The sequence below is a fragment of the Pezoporus occidentalis genome, unplaced genomic scaffold (assembly GCF_034315485.1).
Source record: "Pezoporus occidentalis ecotype Australia unplaced genomic scaffold, CSIRO_AGI_Poc_V1 ctg263, whole genome shotgun sequence".
Taxonomy (NCBI): domain Eukaryota; kingdom Metazoa; phylum Chordata; class Aves; order Psittaciformes; family Psittacidae; genus Pezoporus; species Pezoporus occidentalis.
Window position 1 is genome coordinate 178,056 of NW_026914534.1, and position 7,416 is coordinate 185,471.

Genomic DNA, 7,416 nt, shown 5'->3' on the forward strand with positions numbered 1-7,416 from the left:
GATGGCAGACAAAGACGCCTTGCGCAAGTTTCCACCAGCTGTGAACCAGTCTGCACACAGAAGGATCCTCCTTGAGCCATCCATCAAGAGTGGGATGGATCAGAAAACAAGTGTGGGCACAGCACATCGTCCACTCTCCTCTGTGAAAACACAGGCTCTCTGAGCCAGAATGTCACCCTGTTGTCTTCTTCTGGGTACCCCCTGGTTCCTTTATATCCAGCCCCTCCCAAATGGCATTCGGACCTGCAAAATACGTCTTCTCCTCCTGACTTTGCAGCTGTAAATAGGCTCATGATCATGTGGACCATGGTTTCAGGTGCCACACTGTCTCCAAGGTGAGAGGGGCCACCTTGGGGGAAAGCAAATAGGAAAGTATCCCAGGCATGAAAATGCTTCTGTGGTTCTTAAGACAGGAATTTCTTTCACACCCATCCCCTCCCCTCTATTCCTCCCCACTGCTCAGTGCAGCTAAAACCCAGCAGCAGCAACAGTGGGCAAGTTTAGTCATTCCACCACCTGGGTATCGATTACACATGCAGGTGGGAACCAAGGAAACAAAACCAAGATGCCAGCTTTGCCAGAGGATTCTCCTCAACTCCCAGTTTGGGCCTAGTGCCAGTCCTCACCCTGTTGCATTTCAGCATCCCAGCTCTTCCCATGACAGCCTGGCAGGTGTTTATTCAGGCAGAGGCATTTCACTTCACATGTCTTCAGCCTTCATAGAAAGGCAGAGAAATTCCAGAGCTGTTTTCCTGAGTAGCATTGAGCAACCCAACACCACTGACAGCCAGGACAGGCAGAAAACAACAGCTTCTTTGTGTCTGGGTCTTTACTTGTTTTTTTGCCTTGTTTCTGCCTGCTGACATTTCCCTAGACTGCAAAAGGATTTTTAAATCACAGAGACAAGCTGCCCTTGTATTAAGACCTCAGCTTTACAAACAGTACCTGTACCCAGCAAGGCACTGGCTGAACACCAGCCTGCCTTCAGAGACTGCTCTCTTCTGAGGAGAAGCCTCTAGCTCCACAACTCTCTCTGGGCGTTTTCGGAAGAACACAGTGCATACCCAGTAAGCCATGCTGGTGAGCAGCATTAGCTGCTGCTGGGACAGACTCAGCTGCCAGCCAGCACAGGGAGAAAGGGCAACCAGTAGTTCCTTGAGTACTGGGCAGGATCAGTTTTCAGCAAAGAAGGCTGGAGACATATATCAGTTACCAAAGACTTTGCAGCTTCCATTTTTCATCCTGCTTTCACTCTGCAATACTTTGGTATCTATGACATGCAGAAGTCTCTGTTAACTTTCAGAACTCTGTCATGTCCACTCTTTGGCCAATGGCATGGATATCACCTCAACATTGAACCATGAAGGTGACAGCACTGGACTGGAATAACCACATGGGAGGCAGCAGAAGGAACCTCCCTAAGCAGCAGTGCAGCCCACAAGTGTTCACTGCCTGATCAGAGCTCGTCTACCTGGCTGCACCACTGCTGCTGAGTCACATGGAGGCCATCCTTGGGATGCACTCTTTACCAGTCTGCCATGTCGTTTGCTTCAATTCATTCATTCTCATTTTTCTCTGATTGATCGTATATCTCAAAGGGCTGTCTGTGCCCAGGCACACCTATAAAATTCAATCAGTTTTGTGCCATTGAGACATCTTGCTGATTTTTGTTCCACACTTCACAAGCATCACCCTTTATAAGCACACTTGAAGTCAAAAAGCCCAGGCTTCTTATTCTTTGTGCTATCTTATCCCCACAGACAGGCAATATGGTAAATGCTCCCTTTCTCCTCCCGCTTGTCTAGCCCATGTCTTCCTACACGCTCCCAGCATGGACAGGGACATGATGTCTCTGACTAGTATGAAGGCACCACAGACCAGCCAGGCAATTCCTCAGTCCCACAGCGCTGCTTGGACTACACTAGAGTAATTCCTTGCCATAGGATTTGAGGCAAATCCTCTCAACAGTGAGAACCTTCAGCTTTTGCTGTCATTGCCACTGATAGGACCACTCAGGGGTGAAATATAGTTCTGAGGTTTGTGGATGCAAAAAGGACATCAGCAGCTGAAGAGCTCTAAATTACATTGGCTGCCTTTTCACTCTCTAAGTGCGTGCTTTATCACATTGCAAGCTCTTTTCCAGCTCTCTGTCTGCTGTCCTTGTTGTTTCCAGTTTTCTTTCTTTGACAAGTTCCAAAGGTCCAGCCCTCTGAACATCTAACTTTGAGTTTATTTTTCCCCCAGATAATAGGTTTTCATTTTTCTAGTTTGAATCTTGTGTTACTATTTTCTGCCCATATCCTGCCTCAAACACAAGGGAGCCATGAAAGTGGTGACTGTAGATTACAAAAGGAGAAGGAATGGAGTCATGAAAATACTTGTATTTGTGAATGAATAAGGCACAGAAAGGGAACATGTGTGTATGAGGGAAAGCAAAGCATAATTTATGTTCCTTTTCAGAAGACCCATGGACAGCTGACAAGAAGCAGGCAAGCAGGTAGCAAGGAAGAAGAGAGAGATTACTTCAGTGGTCAGTCTCTGTGCTTGTAGCTTTTCCCCCTCACAAATTCTCTCTTTACCACGTTTCCTGACATGGTAGCACTGCTTCAGCCCCTGATTCAAAATTAGAAAGACTGCTATGAAGTTGATGCGAGTTTTTCCAGTTCTGCACTGATGCAAATAAACTCAGAGGCTGGCCCGTATTGTGACGTGTGTAGATACTTCCTCAGTCAGAAGGGAACCATGCCTCTGTAGCCAAAGGAATAATTTCCCTCTTTGTCAGGGAACAAAAAAGAAAACCTAGAGAGTGACATCTCCCTTCTGCCATAAAACAGCAACAGGAGGGAAAGGACTTCCAGCCTCCTAAGAGTGCTCTGCACTTGCTCAGGGACTTGGAGCAAAGAGGTACTTTTCATATTGGCTGCAACACCCATGGTGTTCAGCCCTCTCTGCCCTGCCCTGACCCTTCCAATGCCCAGCTGATCTTTCCACCTCAGCTACACTCCCCTGTTTTCCTTCTCCTCCCTTCTCACTATGGTGCTTTTCCCCTCCCACCAACCCTCCCGCTTACGAGGACACCAGTACAGGTACCACTGTTCTCCCTAGCAGGCCTTCCCTGGGCTGTTCTTCCAGCTTAGTTGAGGAAGTAATCTGCCTGCATGGTTTGTTCATACACCAGGTCCCTTTCAGTCTCCACCATTTATTTTCCTAGGCTAGCACTCTCCTTTCCTGTATACATGTAGAGCCTGTGACCCTATAACATTGCTTAAATAAATGCATGCTAGGATTCAAAAAAGCAAGATGTTGCAGGAAGTGAGAAGCAAGTACAGTTGGCCTTCACAATTCCTCCAAACGTTATCTCTGGCTGCACAGCGAGGTCTTACAACTTTCTGAGGACACCAACATCTTCTCTAAGTCCAGAAAATCTTGAGTAGAGCTAACACATGGAAACAGCATGTGGGAGCACCAGGTAAATAGAAAAATGTCCCATTATTAAATCTCAAACACAGCACAAATGGCACTTGCCCTTGCCTTGGCCTCTTAGTCAAGGTCCATTTCTACAGCCAATGACCCAGTTGCAGTCCAGGCTGCAGGGATGGTCACGCTGCTAATTCCCTTTGTCAGCACTGAATGAAAGGACAATAATAAGGCACGGTCAACTCATGCCATTTCTTGGTGCTTGCAGAGTTTTTTTTCTTCACTAAAGTGGTAAAACCTGTCGGTGAAGCAATTGGTAGCATATACTGTGTAATACAGCAGCCACAGAAGGCAGAGATAGAAATGAGCCAGGAGCAGGAGAAACCAATAAAGAAAACCTCCTTGGCTGGCAGAATGGATGACATAGGCTTTCTTGTGCAGGTGGAGAATACCACCAGCCACTGCCTCTTTGATGTGGAATGGGAGAGGTGCTTGGTGAAAGTGACAGCTCAGATGGGCCTGCTAGGGCAGAGGTAACACCGGCTTGTTACAAGCAAATGTCTTCAGCTGGGCTGTTTCCAATAATAAAAAAATAAAATAAAAGGAAGAGATAGAGGTAGAGGTTAAAGTAAGGGAAAACAAGATGCGGAGTGGTTTCCCTTGCCATAAAAATAGGGACAGACCAGTGAAATCATAGAAATTATGGAAATAATGGAATGGTTTGGGTTGGAAAAGACCTTAAGATCATCCTGTTAGAACCCCCCTGCCATGAGCAGGGACATCTCATGCTAGACCATGTCACCCAAAGCTCTATCCAGCCTGGCCTTGGACACTGCCAGGGATGGAGCATTTACTACTTCTCTGTGCAACCTCTTCCAGTGCCTCATCACCCTCACAGTAAAGAACTTCCTTATATCTAACCTGAACTTCCCTTGTTTCAGTTTGACCACCTCATTTCAGATGGCTCTCATCTCACCACACCTTTTGCTCCACAGCATAGAAGAAAGTTATGATTTCATAGGTTTCATGTTTTCCAGGTTCAGGTATCTATTCCCAGCCCCAGTCAGTTCATGCTGCCTCTTCCAGGTGTTCAGAACCTCAGCCTGAGGATCACATTAAGCCCATACAACAGTGTCTGGGATGGCAAGGCCTAACTGGCCCTCTGAGAACTAGTCCAAACCCCTTGGCCAGTTGCAAATGGGTTGCCATTTATCCAGTCTGGCAGAATCTCCAAAACTGCTGCAGAGACCACAATGTGAATGTCTGTACTCTACAGCAGCACGAGATGTCAGAGGAATCATAATCCGTCTTCATCTCCCTCTCCAACATAAGATTGAAGTATATGGTCCTTTTCGTATGGCAGGACAAAACTAAATTCTAATCACTTTGCAAATTATGGTAGGAATGGTTTCCTTTTTTTTATTTCTATTAAGAAACAAGGCAAGTTTTTGGGGCTTCCCAGATGTGGTAAGTGGGATGTGGGGAATGCATTCTGGCATAGACCCCATTCATAGTGCTCAAGTCCTGGAGGAAACAATTGCAGGTCTTGCCTGTGAAAACTTTTGACAAACCATTCCTACACAAATACTACAAACCCAGGGCATTTTCAACTCTGTACCTGTCACCCAACTTAGAAGATCAGTCAGTCTGGCAGTTTTTTTGAAAAATCAGATGTAGATGTTTCTGTCGGTTTTGTTCTTCGTACACTTTACCAAAGTCATTGGGTCAGACAAAACCAAACCAAAAAAAAACCTCCACTAACAAAAGAGAAGACTGTGAATGGGAAGAGTTATATCTGTTCAGTGCTGACTGCACAATCTTCCCCTTTCTTGTACCACTGAGCTTGTAACATCAGCTTCCCTAAGTACTGGAAATCTAGCAGTCCTTGGAGGGACAGGAACATGACAGGACACATTAAAGAAATGACAAAAACCATAGGTGTGACTTCCAATATCTGCTTCCTCAGAACTGAATGAAGTTATAAGGAAAGCACCGCCCTTTCCTCTCTGGTGGATGGATGCTCCCATTTGAAACCCTTCAGGTTCACGAGTGACAAATACAGTTTATCATATGGCTCTGAGACCTATCATATGGCTCTGCAAATTACCGTATCACAACAATAGGTGTGATATGAACACACAAACATATCGGTGGCACCACTACAGAGAAGTATGAAACTTGTTAGTTTCTATTTTTTTAACCCACATGTTAGCTCAGGCTCAACCCCACCTTCTCCATGTCATGACAAGCAAAGAAATAGCAAGCACCATGAAACCTAACACTTCCACTTTTTCTGCAACCAGCCAGAAGGATGTTGCACAGAGTAAATAGCACATTATAGAGAGGAAAGGGTTTAAGTATTGTCAGGTGGAAAGACATGCTATTTAGACTGAGGGGGTTAACGTGCAACGTGTGTTTGCAGACAGCTATCCAGAAAAGCAAGTCCCAACAGCATATGTTGAATTCATGCTGAATTTGTACTTGAAAGTATCCCAGAGAGCACGGGAACTCAGCTGCAGACCTCTCCCAAGCGTAGATTCTGGCATCTAAAGAAACTGGAGAGAGACTATGGCCTATTTCCCCTACCCTTCCTCCCCCACGCCGCCCCCTCTAGAAACAGAATGTTCTGGATGCTTCAAGCCAAGCTTGTCCATACCTCCTCCACCCCTAAATCCACACCCCATCTCCCATTCCCTGTGGTCCATTCCTCCTTTGATCTGGGCTTGCAAAAGCTCAATGTTTGTCTTATCTAATGTCACTGTGAATGCTTATCTTGTTACACCAAAGGCTACTGTGCACACGCAGTAGTGATGTCTGCAAATGTGTGGGGCATGACAAAACAAGCAGACATACAGCAGACACGAGCTTCAGCAAAGGCATGGCACACATGGGACAGCTTCACCCCTATTATTGAACATGGAAATGCAAGTCCAGATTTTCACATCTTAAATTCTCATGGCTTCGACCTGCCCACCTTGTATTAGTTGGCTGTTGGCATTCAGAAAAGCCTGTGAAATGCATGATGCCTAGGTGAGGGGACACTGTTGACTATGGTCTGAGGACCTTAGGCACACTATGGTGTGAGTGCCTTAGTATGTCAAACTGGCAGCATGCTTTATTCTTCTGATCCCATGATGAGACTTTTCATATGATGAGTTTCCTATTGCAACCTGCCTTGTGAAAACCACACACCCTAAAGGAAGAAGTTGCTGGAGGCACGCAGAAAGACCAGATGGGTGGATAGAGCTGGCTCTCTGTCACACACACAAAGGTTTAGTGAGCTAACTTCATCCACAAAAAGCTACAGAAAACATGATGAATCTTATCAACATGAAATGTTCTCCTACCTTTACCTATCACTTCTACTCTGTCCTCTTGTCCAGATGCAAGGTGGAAATATCCTAAAGAGCTAGTAATCTGCTCAGTGGAAGCTGAGCTCTCCTGTGGCCTCACCATACCCTGACATTAGGGGGCTACCCTGACATTACGGATTAACTTTACTTGCTTAAACGAGCATCTTGCCCACATGAAGCATTGCTCCCAAACAGGAGCAGATATCCACACTTTTGTTCCCTTGACACTCACTGTTACCCCCTCTCCTACCTGGCTTGACAGGTATGACAGCAGGGATGAAGCCAGTTGCTGGCAGGGTACCAGTGCTCCTCCAGGGCCATAGTCACAGCCTATGTGGCCTGTTTGGTTGCTTTTCTTTACTCTGATGTCTGGGCACCAACATTTCCAGATGGAGAGTTAGGAAGCAGTGCTCCTGTGGGCAAGCTGACACTGCAGAATCCCACTGCCTCCATGTGATGCATCTGATGTTGGCCATTGCCTGTCAGTCTCCTAGGCTAGAGAGCAATTTATACAGAATGTGTTTGCTCTCTCTGGACAAATAACGCTTTGCCATTCATGGATCACTTTATACCCAACTTCTTAGGGTGCTCCCCTGTAGTTGCCCCATGTGAGTGTGTTTTAGATGCAGGTGTTTTTGGCTACTGG

General features: G+C 46.1%; 2 protein-coding genes across 3 annotated transcripts in view; one reads left to right on the forward strand and one right to left on the reverse strand.

The window, feature by feature from the left end:
- LOC134166482 (histone H2B 5-like) overlaps positions 1 to 7,416 on the forward strand; it is a 218,780-nt gene that overhangs the window by 162,737 nt on the left and 48,627 nt on the right. The gene's annotated exons all lie outside the window — the stretch shown is intronic.
- The window catches only part of GSG1 (germ cell associated 1), a 90,390-nt gene that overhangs the window by 28,399 nt on the left and 54,575 nt on the right, over positions 1 to 7,416 (reverse strand). The window lies entirely within an intron of this gene.